The sequence below is a fragment of the Culex pipiens genome, chromosome 3, assembly GCF_016801865.2.
Source record: "Culex pipiens pallens isolate TS chromosome 3, TS_CPP_V2, whole genome shotgun sequence".
NCBI lineage: Eukaryota > Metazoa > Arthropoda > Insecta > Diptera > Culicidae > Culex > Culex pipiens.
The window spans coordinates 4,711,674-4,723,507 of record NC_068939.1 but is presented as its reverse complement, the minus strand read 5'-3'; positions in this window follow the sequence as shown (position 1 = coordinate 4,723,507).

The window sequence follows — 11,834 nt, the reverse complement described above, 5'->3', positions numbered from 1 at the left end:
CGTAATTTCATTTTTTATACTTTTTTATTTTTTTGACCCTAAAGTGTCATGACTTTTTCAATGAACATGATTTCGAATCGGAAAACGGAATGCATTTTGGATTTTTTTTTTTGCTTTTTTCCATTAGGAGAAGGTAATATATGTTTGCAAATATTAAATATCATGTGTTTATGAAATATAATTGAAAAAAATCATCAAATTTTTAGGCATTTTCAGTAGAATAAATTTCATATAAAATGTGAAAACTGTTGATTCGTGCTTCGAATTCAGTTCAAAACGCAATGTATCGATAATTTTATAAACAAAACTAGTTTTAACGAATTTCAGCCAAAATTGTGTCTTTTTAACAATTTACCAAAAAATCAAATAAGAAACACCTTAATTATCAAATAAGAAACACCTTAAAAATCAAAATCAGCCCGGAATTCAAAAAAAAAAAATTCAAAGAAAATAGAATTCAGTATTTTTTTATTCTAAAAATTAATAGAAAAACCAAACAAAAACAACACGATTTACGGTACATAATAAAAATTACCAAAAAAATATATTGACAAGAAATATTGAGAATGTTCAATGTTTACCAATTCGATATAGTAGGGTTAACGGATTTGCTCAAGGGATTTTTATCCGTTCGTTTTTATTTACCAAAAAAAAACATGTAATTTTGCAGTTCTGTTTTTTTTTTCAAAATGAGCGAAAATTTCTTAAAAGTTATTTTTTTACATTGAGAATCAGACCAATGATTTACAATCCAATCTAATTAGGTAGCTCTAGAAACACCTTAAAAATCAAAATCAGCCCGGAATTCAAAAAAAAAAAATTCAAAGAAAATAGAATTCAGTATTTTTTTATTCTAAAAATTAATAGAAAAACCAAACAAAAACAACACGATTTACGGTACATAATAAAAATTACCAAAAAAATATATTGACAAGAAATATTGAGAATGTTCAATGTTTACCAATTCGATATAGTAGGGTTAACGGATTTGCTCAAGGGATTTTTATCCGTTCGTTTTTATTTACCAAAAAAAAAACATGTAATTTTGCAGTTCTGTTTTTTTTTTCAAAATGAGCGAAAATTTCTTAAAAGTTATTTTTTTACATTGAGAATCAGACCAATGATTTACAATCCAATCTAATTAGGTAGCTCTAGAAATTTGGAATTTTGCTAATTTACTTTCTTTGAAAGGTTAATTTAACAATTTGAACACAAATTGCATTTGCGAATAATGTTCTCAGCTGTATTTCTTTATAAACAGATGAGAACAGACCCTTAAAGAAATGAAAAAAAGATTTTAAAATACATTTTTTATAAACATTTCCTGAATACCAGAAAAATAAAATAACTTGAAAACAGTGCACATTACCAAAAAAAAAAAAAAAATCTTCATAACTTTTAGATTGCAAATTCAAAATTACATCCAAAAATTATTTTGAAAAAAATCAAGCCATTTTTCAGTTTTTTAAATCAACGTCAGTCATGCTAAAAAAACTGATCGAACAATAAAAAAACAAATTTTCGAACGTTTTAATAATACTTTTGAAAAGACAGCTTCCAAGTTTGTTTAAATACTTGTATGGGGAAACCAAAGAATAAAAAGGAATCGATGGACCAATTTTCTTAACATGAAAAAAAACTAGCTTTCCCGTAATTTCGCAGTCGGTCAGCTGGTATTATATTGGAAACATGCAATGGGGATTTGGAATGATAAAATATAGAAAAATATTACTAAAAAATGCAAAATGAAAAAAAAAATAAAAAAAAATCATAACAAATTTAAAATTTAAAAGTCGGATACAAACTACACTTTCCCATAATTTCGTAGCCGATAAGCTGAAATTGGATTGGGAACATACAATTGGGGTTTGGGTTATTGTCAAAAAAATAAAGAAAAAATAATAAAATGGAAAATATCATAAGAAACAACAATAAAAATAAATCTAAATCAAAATGACAAAATGATAAAATGATACAATGATAAAATGATAAAATGATAAAATGATAAAATGATAAAATGATAAAATGATAAAATGATAAAATGATAAAATGATAAAATGATAAAATGATAAAATGATAAAATGATAAAATGATAAAATGATAAAATGATAAAATGATAAAATGATAAAATGATAAAATGATAAAATGATAAAATGATTAAATGATAAAATGATAAAATGATAAAATGATAAAATGATAAAATGATAAAATGATAAAATGATAAAATGATAAAATGATAAAATGATAAAATGATAAAATGATAAAATGATAAAATGATAAAATGATAAAATGATAAAATGATAAAATGATAAAATGATAAAATGATAAAATGATAAAATGATAAAATGATAAAATGATAAAATGATAAAATGATAAAATGATAAAATGATAAAATGATAAAATGATAAAATGATAAAATGATAAAATGATAAAATGATAAAATGATAAAAAGATAAAATGATAAAATGATAAAATGATAAAATGATAAAATGATAAAATGATAAAATGATAAAATGATAAAATGATAAAATGATAAAATGATAAAATGATAAAATGATAAAATGATAAAATGATAAAATGATAAAATGATAAAATGATAAAATGATAAAATGATAAAATGATAAAATGATAAAATGATAAAATGATAAAATGATAAAATGATAAAATGATAAAATGATAAAATGATAAAATGATAAAATGATAAAATGATAAAATGATAAAATGATAAAAAGATAAAATGATAAAATGATAAAATGATAAAATGATAAAATGATAAAATGATAAAATGATAAAATGATAAAATGATAAAATGATAAAATGATAAAATGATTGATAAAAGTCTAACATCACCCTAATGCTGTTTAGAATCTGGCAGAGTGGCGGAATGTTTTCCCTGTGTTATGTTTCCATCTCGTAAGCTCTCGACGGAGTCATTGTTTTATGCATGACAGGATGTTGGTTTACGCTTCATGTTTCAGATTGGCGAATATTTTGAATGCTAAATAAAAGATTTTTATTTTAAAAATAATTTCATTGGTAAAAATATATGATCTTATTACTATTTTCAAAGTTTGATTAACCACAATTTTATAAAAAAAGGGATTCGAACACCACCCTTTCACATTTTGATAAGAAACGCAATAAAGTAACATGCGAAATGTGTTTGCGTGCGTGCGATTGAACTTTACATTTTCCCCCGCTGAAGCGAAACAGATTGGAAGAAAATCATATTTTCTTCACTGGAAAAATTTCACTCCCACAGAGCAGCGGAAAAGCGGGCTTGTGTCGAAAAAAATAAGTTCCAAATCGAATTGGGAAATCGGGATGTTTACTTTGTGGGACTTTTGGGGGACTGTTTTTGGAAACTTTTGGTGGTGTAGAAATCGTAAACATTATGGAAATTGGTTTTTGCTAGAAATAATTTTATTCTCAATCTTCAAAATTTAAATTTTTGACGATATTGGAAGGTTAAGTAAAAATTAGATCACAAGAAAAATAATCGAAAATTCATTAAACGTAAATTCTCCTAATTTCAGCTAGGTCACACTTCCGTATGCTCCCAGGAATTCACAATTACCGTCCTCTTTGGGGCATTTTATGCAAATCGAACAGCAAAGTGGTCCAACACGATATCACGTCGCAGGAATCGACGATAGGAATGCCCCCACCCCGCTCAAAGTCCTTCGCCGTGGTCCGAGCCCTGCCTCATGAATTAATCGAACAATTATGATAATGGTGGGAATCACTTTCAAGGCTGCTGCTCTATAGTTTGTCAAACAAGTGCTACACAAAAGTGTCTCCGCGGGTGACGCGAGCAATTAGTAAGGCAAATAGTGTTTATGCAAATATTAAGAGCAGTGAAAGTGAGAGCAAATTGGGATTTGATTGCGTTCTTGATACATTCACAATACTGATTGTATTACGAGGTGATGAAGAACTTATAACTTAAACAATAAAACAATATTTTAACAGTTGTTTATGCAACAAATTGCAAAAAGAAATTTTCTTCTGTGAAAGTGCTGAAAACTTCAACTTTTCAGCACCCATTTCAGTAGTGAAAAGTATAAATTATTTATTCTGTAGTTTTAGTAGAAAACGTAGGTCGTTTCGTTGTTCGAGAATGATAGGAAAAACAAGTAGTTTCACGACTACGTTTCAAAAAACAGTTTCTAGCATCCATTTAACTTCAACTTTGACAACCTCCAAAGTTTCCCACCGCATGTTGACAAATCCACACCGAGTTCAAGAAGTTGGGAGAGAGCAAACAATCGAAAAGTCACTTACAAACATACAAGCTTTCACTGCAGTGACACACTCTTGGAAAAGCTTGCAAGTCGCACAGTACAAAACACCTTTGTGGCACACAAAGTTCAAGTGCATGTGCTTCCCCTATCGACATGTGCTGCTTTCAAAAGACTTCCTCCTTGCTGGAAAAGTGCATCACACTGTGATAGGTTTCTCGGTTAATCTTTTAAAAGGGTCTATACTCTATAGTGACGAATTAGGATGGAAAAGGTTAAGAATGAATTTTAAATATTATGCTAAGCCCTTTTACATTGTTACCCCCTGACTTAACAAGATTGACCAACAAACTTAAGGGTGCACTTTTCGAGAAATTTGCTTACGTTCCATGTATTATGCATTTGGAAAATTCTAACCAAACCGTACAGCACCAGACAGGAAATGCCACGATGAAGAATGGAAATGTCACCCTCAACCTGGCAAGAGATCAAATCTTATCTCGGTCTTCGAGACAAATCATTTCCATAACCAGAACGAAATAAAAGGCAAGGCGAGCTCGAAATTGAAATTTATTCTTCCCTCGTCGTCACCAAACCAAGCAGAAGCAAGCCGGCAGAGATTGTCCCGGACACTTGTTTTATTTGCGCAAAACAAGTGGAAATTGTCAGAGTTGCAAATCGTAAGCAATAAATTTCGCGCGCTTCTTGGCGCTGACAGCGACAAATGGTGGCTCCCAAAAGTGGCTCGCGAATGTCATGTGAATTGTGTGCAGCAGGAAACGATTATGTGGCTCTTGGTGGCTCACTTTTTGGTGGGAAACTGTCCAAGTTGTAAGATTAATGGACTTCTTGGGAAAGATATATTTTTTTTCTTCAAGAGGACCAATCGAAGATCTCCTTAAAATAACAACATCATATTATCACAGTTGGCAAACAAGAAAAAAAATCAAATGTTTACTTTTCAAGCCAAATTAAACACATTTTCTTTCAAATTTATCTCCCCACCCACAAAAACAATCATCAAACTTTCCCACGCACACGAAAACACCATTCAACTTCCTAACTTTTGCCATCAATCTCCAGGAACTTCCCCCATTCCATCAAAGCAGGCCACGGTGCGTACGCTTCTACGTAATTCTACGAGAAATGCCAAAAGCTGCTACAAACTCCACACACCTTCATGTGAGTTCACCACCTTGCGCCAGCCTACTCCGTTGCAGAAAAGCTCTGCCAAACAGCTGCGCTGGTGGGCGGGAAAAGACGAGCAAAATTTAATATTTTCCTCCGCGATAGGAGATCAACCCAATCTGTGTACAAAAACAATGGTTTCGAATTACCCGCAAACAATCACAATAAGATCATGGGTTCACGATTTCCCCTACCTCCACCATCTATATGACGTCATTGCATAATTAATTAAAATTTGCAAAGGGGGGCTAATTTTCGGCTCAACACCAAACCAGACGACAAAAATGCGATTTCCCGGCTCGGATTTGCTCCAAGCAACAGATCTCGCGCAGCATCTAATTATGAATCTTGAAGCGGGACTCGGGAGGGGAGCAAAAGTTTCGACTGATTTTCCGACAGTTGCAATTTTTCGGCGTTTTCTGGCGTCTTCCTCGAAATTATTTACCTAATTTGGTTTATTAAGCGTGGGGCTACTTTTCCCTACGGGGGGAATTTCCCCCTTGGGGGAAACACGACGAGTCAAAGCTTATTAGGTTTATTAAATTTTTCACGCGAATTCACGCACAGAGCGTCGGGGTTTTAACCAGATTACGGTTTTGGAATATTCTGATGTTTTTAGTGGGTGAGCTTTCTGGAATAAATTAATTAAACACATAATTCATATGAGTTTTCAACTTGCAAACAGTGCTTTCCCTGAAACCTGAGATCTGAGAATGGTTAACTGAATTTCATCGGAAGCAATTCCCGTCTGACCTGAAAAGTTCAGAAAGTATAACCAAATTAAAATGTAAACAAGATCTGCCTGTCACGTGAGCTTCCGGTGGGACCACCCGTCTAAGATTTTGCTGATAAACGTGGAATGGGAAAATTTCATCCTCCTCCATGTACGGTGATGTTCACTTTTATGCCCCCCCAACTAACAACAACAACGCAAAAAAAAGAAGCCCCTACAAAAAGGTCGAAAAACTAATCTAATATTTATCTAACCTTTCTCGTTTTCCTCTAGTTTTACAAACTCCCTGTGAGTGTAGTTTCTCAGTTTGACAGTATCTCCGAATCCCTTCCCTCCGAGAACTGATAAAATATCCTAAACAAATCCGAACCGAGCTGAAAAGTTGAGCAGCCTTTCAGGTTCCCTTTCGGGAAATATAGTCAAAGCTGGATTGAATAAACATTTACGTAAAAAAGGGGGCAAACGTACACTATCGCACGATCTGGATTGCATGTTATTGGAAGGTGTGAGATAACTAGCCCATTTTGGAAATGATTTAGTTATGTTTGGTTTGGCTGAAAATAGTACCTGTGAAAGTTGTAGGACATTACTTGCGAATGGGCATTTCGTCCAATTGACAGTTTGACATTTTTTTTTTGTAAAGTATTAAACTGTTTTAAACACATTCAAATTGAACACTATAAATCACTTAACACTATAAACACTAAACATCCTACATTTTGAGCTCACAGATCGGAAATAAGATACAAATCATTTTAAAAATATATTTTAACTGACTTTTTATAATCTATGATTTATTGTTGTATTAACAAAACTGTAATCATGCATTGACCCGCCCGTGTGGATCAATCGGACCGCGCACTGGACTGGAATCCCGCGGCTGGCGCTCTAAAATTCTTTGTGTAAATATGGGTATTCGGCGCCGTCGCTCCGTGCCATACTTTCATACACTTAGAGCCCAGGGCGGCGAAGTCCTTGTAGATAAAAAAAAAGACACTAGTGGTTGGTACTAGCAATGGTGGCCGACAGCTATAAAGTCATCTTCGTTTCGTAATCATGCATTAAGCACTTTGTAGTATCCATGGATTGGATTGATAATCCAAATTTCGATTATCCAAAGGTTAAACGTAATTTTTTTTTTCTATCATTTTTTCAAAATTCACTTTACAACATTTCTGTGATCATATTTGAACTCGACTACCCAAAATAAGACTAATAAAACTTTTTTTTTTACGAAGATTTTGGATAATTAAGTCTATTGCGAATATCTGCGTACCTCTCAAAATTTTCCATCCAATTTTCATCATTGTTTCCATATTTTTTCTCAAAACGTTCAAAAAGTCATCAAAAACCATTTAAAACAAGATATAATTGGACACACATTAAAAAATTTTGACAATCATCAAAATAATGAAGTAAAGTTATGCAAATAAAAAATATTACAATCTAAAAAGCCACCTTTTAAGCTAGATGGTCAACATTCATTTGGCAGTGTTGCCAATTTAAACTAATTTTTCAACACGTTAAAAATTAAGGGGAAAAATATGGATTTCATTTGATGTATCGTTGCTTATGTGCTATCATGTGACACGTCCTATCTTTATACAGCAGAAGTGTCACAAGATAGCACACAAGTGACGAAAGATAACTTTAAGTCAAAAAGGGTATTTAAAATTTTTAGATAGAGAGCACCATTTTTTTTTCGAAAAAATAAAATAAAATAAAACCATTTTTTTAAACGGTTTGCAAAATAATACGCCCAATATTTAGTTGATAATATTAACGGAATCATTGGACCAATTTCTCTTGCTAAGAAAAAAAATAATTAAAAAACAGTGATTACATTTTATGATCCTTCTAGCAAAAACATAGTAATATCCGAATATTCAACAAATATTTTATATTTTGGCAGTTTAAAATCACTAAAAAAATTCCTCAGAATCATACAAAGTAGAAAAAACAGATTTTTTAAATTTATGGCGATGATTTATGATTTGTGATTAATGATTGATGATTAATGATTAATGATTTATGATTTATGATTTATGATTTATGATTTATGATTTATGATTTATGATTTATGATTTATGATTTATGATTTATGATTTATGATTTATGATTTATGATTTATGATTTATGATTTATGTTTTATGATTTATGATTTATGATTTATGATTTATGATTTATGATTTATGATTTATGATTTATGATTTATGATTTATGATTTATGATTTATGATTTATGATTTATGATTTATGATTTATGATTTATGATTTATGATTTATGATTTATGATTTATGATTTATGATTTATGATTTATGATTTATGATTTATGATTTATGATTTATGATTTATGATTTATGATTTATGATTTATGATTTATGATTTATGATTTATGATTTATGATTTATGATTTTATGATTTATGATTTATGATTTATGATTTATGATTTATGATTTATGATTTATGATTTATGATTTATGATTTATGATTTATGATTTATGATTTATGATTTATGATTTATGATTTATGATTTATGATTTATGATTTATGATTTATGAATTATGATTTATGATTTATGATTTATGATTTATGATTTATGATTTATGATTTATGATTTATGATTTATGATTTATGATTTATGATTTATGATTTATGATTTATGATTTATGATTTAAGATTTTTGGATTTTTCCTGAATTTAATTTTACTTACAAACTGAATCTTGCTGAACTCCATCAGCATAACTTAATCAACGGAAATCGTTTTCTCAAACAAATTAACGATGACCGGCCCATCATCATCGCAAGTTTGATCAACTCGTCGTCGTCGTCTTCGAAAGTTGAGCCCATCCAGTTTGGCTTGCTTTCAGTTTATCCTGAACCATTTTCTTACAGTAACAAGATTAGTTGGTCCTTCCGGATCTCCGTTCTGTCCTGGCCGCTGCCGGTGGCAACGAAACTATTGGCCCTCGGACTTGATGGCACTCCTCCTCCTCAGCAGTAGCAACAGTTGTAGCAGCAGGAAGCAATTAACTCGTCGAGATTGAACCACTTGTGCTTTCTTTCAAGAAAGGTGCAGCGTTGGCTTGGGGACGATAGTGTCGCCAGGATGTGTCGTCTGTGGGCAATTCTGGAGATTTAAAGGTTTACTGTTTAGTTTTTGTGGAGCACTGTGAAAAATTCAATTTCAGCAATATTTAATTTAAGTTAAATTTCGTCAATTAAGAGATTTGATAAAATATCAGTTCTTAAAAGTTTCAAAGATTTTAAAGTATTTTTATCAGTCACAAACACTTTTCCCATAAATCCCCAACTTGAAAAGAGTGGTCGCCAGCAAGATTGTCCCCATCTTAAGCCAGCCACAATGTTTCTAGCCGAGATGAGTTGTTTGGGCCGCTCCGTTTATATTTACAACCGTCTGGGTGGTGTCGTGTTGCTGATAGAAACATGGTTTTTAATTAACTTTTGATCCCGATGGCTTGGCTTTGGTGAGTGGTTTGGTGACCCTTTTTGGGAAAGGTGGCAAGGGTCGATCAGATAGTCCAGGGTGGCTTGTTGGAAACTAAACAACTCTGCTGATAGATGAGTGGGGTTGGTTGGGGTGTGAAAACCTGACCAGAAACAAGTTTTCCGAAAGATTGAATAATTGATTGTGAGCTGAGGGTGAGGAAATGTGAGTGGATTTTAACTAAACATTTCCTCTCGCGGGGTTCTAAAATTAAAACAAATGGCTCTTTAGAGAACTTGTTTTATTCAGAAAATCCAATCGTTACCTTTAAATAACATGAACATGAAAATCAAAGTGATGAAAAGGCCACCATAAAAAGCAATCCGACCCCAAAAAGCCGTCAGCAAAATTAGTCCAAATTCAGCATCCTGGCGTGTCATCATTTGTTATCCCTCAGCCCACCACCTTCGGGGCAAACACAATTCCACAAAGCACCATCGTCAGCAGCAACCATAAAATCCTTCCCTCATAGAAAGAAAAATCCTTCCTCCTTAACATCCACCTCCGACAGTAAAGCACGTTTTGAGCCGTCCTCTCATTCCGCCACAGGCCATCACCGGAAAAGTCGTCCCTCATTCGAATTTCTCTCACACTCTTGCAAAAGATTTGAATATATCATGAACCATATTCGACACCGAATTGACGCTAACGTCGCCCCCAAATACTAACATTTCCCCCTCGCACTAACACTGCCATAGCTTGTTCGGCTCAGTCCTCGGCTTAGCTGAGCAAACAGAGCCAAATCCGAATGACAGCTGTGAGTGTGTGTGTGGGAGTTGGTGAGCTTGGAGTGGATTCAAAAAACTATGCTCCAAAAACCGAGATGAGAGCTGACAATGGCATTACTTTCGAGCACACGCCACACATACTAACACTCACCTAACAAAAGAAGGGTTCCGCTGGTGCGATTTTGTGTTTGTGGGGTAAAAAATCGGTTGTGGTTGTGATTTGAATGTTTGAACCTGCAGTTCTCTGTTTGGAGTGCGATAGCGATGTCGATTAGAGTGCGTCCCGATAGTTGGCGGTTAGCTGGAATAAAGGGGTTTCGAAGCTCTCTCTCAATTTAGAATCTGTGAAATTGAAATGGACACTCCAGCTGATTGATTTCGAATGCGCGGGTTTGGAACGTCAATCAAACTTTAAATCAAGCATACAAAACAACTGAGTGGAGTGTATTTTAGTATTAAATCGAGAGTGGGCATTTATTTTAGTATTTTAGTATTTTAGTATTTGTGTATTTTAGTATTTTAGTATTTTAGTATTTTAGTATTTTAGTATTTTAGTATTTTAGTATTTTAGTATTTTAGTATTTTAGTATTTTAGTATTTTAGTATTTTAGTATTTTAGTATTTTAGTATTTTAGTATTTTAGTATTTTAGTATTTTAGTATTTAAGTATTTTAGTATTTTAGTATTTTAGTATTTTAGTATTTTAGTATTTAAGTATTTTAGTATTTTAGTATTTTAGTATTTTAGTATTTTAGTATTTTAGTATTTTAGTATTTTAGTATTTTAGTATTTTTGTATTTTAGTATTTTAGTATTTTAGTATTTTAGTATTTTAGTATTTTAGTATTTTAGTATTTTAGTATTTTAGTATTTTAGTATTTTAGTATTTTAGTATTTTAGTATTTTAGTATGTTAGTATTTTAGTATTTTAGTATTTTAGTATTTTAGTATTTTAGTATTTTAGTATTTTAGTATTTTAGTATTTTAGTATTTTAGTATTTTAGTATTTTAGTATTTTAGTATTTTAGTATTTTAGTATTTTAGTATTTTAGTATTTTAGTATTTTAGTATTTTAGTATTTTAGTATTTTAGTATTTTAGTATTTTAGTATTTTAGTATTTTAGTATTTTAGTATTTTAGTATTTTAGTATTTTAGTATTTTAGTATTTTAGTATTTTAGTATTTTAGTATTTTAGTATTTTAGTATTTTAGTATTTTAGTATTTTAGTATTTTAGTATTTTAGTATTTTAGTATTTTAGTATTTTAGTATTTTAGTATTTTAGTATTTTAGTATTTTAGTATTTTAGTATTTTAGTATTCTAGTATTTTAGTATTTTTCTTGGCATATAGCCACAGAAAATATTTAATTTATATTTATATATAATTTATAGACGTTTTAAATATTTTTCAAATTTTATGCCCCCTTCAAAATCGA